Source organism: Phytophthora infestans, genomic scaffold, assembly GCF_000142945.1.
Source record: "Phytophthora infestans T30-4 supercont1.7 genomic scaffold, whole genome shotgun sequence".
Classification (NCBI taxonomy): Eukaryota; Oomycota; class Peronosporomycetes; order Peronosporales; family Peronosporaceae; genus Phytophthora; species Phytophthora infestans.
The window spans coordinates 1,582,449-1,584,065 of record NW_003303752.1 but is presented as its reverse complement, the minus strand read 5'-3'; positions in this window follow the sequence as shown (position 1 = coordinate 1,584,065).

Genomic DNA, 1,617 nt, shown 5'->3' with positions numbered 1-1,617 from the left:
GCCTCGTATACAGCAGCCACCCCGCCGGCCACCCCGCGTCACACGCGACCATCTGGAGCACAGGCTTGACGAGGCGCTCGACACCATGGAGAATGTGCAGCGCTCCACGCCGCACAACCAGAAGGCAGTGCGCAGGGCCCGGCGCCGTGTCGGGCGGCTTCGTTCGGCGATGGACCGGACCAGACTGCGGAAGAAGTTCGCCACACACGAACGGGAGTGCGTGGCCGAGATCCTGCGACGTGCTTCAGCGGAGGAGGCGGCGAACCCCAGTCAGGAGAAATGTCCTATCGACCGCGCCACCCTCCACGAGTACTTTACCGCCACCAGCACCCAGCGGACACCATTCGACTACGACAGCGTCAAAGGCACAGAGTTCCGCACGTTCCTGGAGGTGATGTCGACGCCTAGCCACGCGACAAGCGCGTTGACCGCAGAGCCTACGCTGGACGAGATCGAAGACCAGCTCGCCCACGTCAAAGCCGGCTCAAGTCCAGGGCATGATGGGGTCGGGTACGACGTGTACCGCCGCTTCCAGGTTCAGCTGCTGCCCCTCCTACATGCAGCCTTCCGGTTTTGCTGGCGCCACCGCCGCGTGCCTGCCCTGTGGAAGGTCGGGTTCGTTCGCCTGCTGCACAAGAAAGGTGACCCGCAGCAGCCAAACAACTGGCGACCAATCTGCCTACAGACCGCCATCTACAAGCTCTACAGCGGCCTCCTCGCCCGTCGACTGTCCAAGTTCCTGGAAGCCAACGAGCTGTTGCCCATGGCACAGAAGGGCTTCCGAGCGGTTCAACGGTTGCCACGAGCACAACTTCGTGGCATCACGCTCCTGGACCAGACCGCGGCTGCATGCATCGCAGGCTGTACCAGGTCTAGTTACCGACCTGCGCAATGCTTTTGGGTCCGCTGCCGCAGCAGCTCATGTGGCGCGTCTTACGCCAGCTTGGGGTGACAGAGGAGTTTGTGGCTCGCTGCAGTGGCATCTACGAGGACTCATACTTCGTGGTCGGCAACGCGAGCGACGGAGCGACGGAGCCAGTGCGCCAGGAGGTGGGAGTATACCAGGGCTGCCCGCTCAGCCCCCTCCTCTTTATCACTGCGCTCGTGCCACTCCTCCGGGCGCTAGAGAACCAGGATGGCGTTGGCGTCCCGCTCGCAGACGGAGTACGCCCGTGCGCCACCGCGTACGCGGACGACATCAAGGTCTTCTGTGACAGCGCGACGGGCATCCAGCGCTGCCACGCCCTCGTGACGCGCTTCCTGGAGTGGACTGGGCTGCAGGCCAACCCGGCCAAGTGCGCGTTCCTGCCGGTGACACGCAGCCAGCACAGCCACCCCACACGCGACCGAGACATCGAGCTTCGCATCCACGGCGAGGCCATCGCCACCCTCGGACTTCAAGAAAGCTACCGGTACCTGGGGGTTGGCGACGGCTTCGACCACGTGCGACACCGCCTCCAGCTCGAACCCAAGCTGAAGCAGATCAAGCGAGAGGCGGTGGCACTGCTGCACTCGGAGCTGGCGCCGTGGCAGATACTCAAGGCTCTGAAGGTGTACATCTACCCGAAGGTGGAGTACGCCCTCAGACACCTGCGGCCGCTCAAGTCACAGCTTCAG